The following is a 695-nucleotide window of genomic DNA, read 5'->3' as shown; positions in this document are numbered from 1 at the left end:
TAAGGAATCTTGTATTACATTTTAAAATCTTAGATTTAAAAAGAAAATTTTTTACGAATTCTTAACTCAAAATAATTTGCTAATTTTCGTGATTTTTCCATATTTTGTCAATTTTTGAACTTTAAATGTTTATAAAAAAAAACCGTGACTCAGGATTTTTAGTATTTTTCATCTGCCTTTGAAACAATATACTTGGAGCCTTCTATTAAATTTTCAAGCTTTTTTGATAAACAAATAAAATTTTATTGATATTTTTAGAAAAAAAACTAAAAAAAAATGAAAACTGACAATGTCCGTAAAGAGCTCAAAATAAGTCAAAATATTTTGAAAATTTTATCGTGTATAGAAAATAGAAATGTAAACATTCAGTCAAAATTTCATGTATCCACGGTCATTTTTTTTAAAGTTACACCAAAAACCAAAATCGATTTTCTCGAAAACAGATTTTGCGTAAAAATTCCCGTTTTTCTTTAATTTTTCTTTTGTTTTTCCCGGCGCTTTTGAAAACTACTGGGAAATTTAAATTTTGACCTCCCTAATGCACCAACGATATTCACTTTCTGATCGAACAAGATACTGAAGTTGAAAATCGTAGCATTATTTCGACTACTTATCGAGTACACAGACACAAAAAAAAATTTAAAAAAAAAAATAAAAAAAAACACACATCATTGTAAAATCCATACATTCATCGT

The sequence above is a fragment of the Acyrthosiphon pisum genome, chromosome A1 (genome assembly GCF_005508785.2).
Source record: "Acyrthosiphon pisum isolate AL4f chromosome A1, pea_aphid_22Mar2018_4r6ur, whole genome shotgun sequence".
Taxonomy (NCBI): Eukaryota; Metazoa; Arthropoda; class Insecta; order Hemiptera; family Aphididae; genus Acyrthosiphon; species Acyrthosiphon pisum.
The sequence above is the reverse complement of the archived record's forward strand: the minus strand, read 5'-3'. Positions refer to the sequence as shown.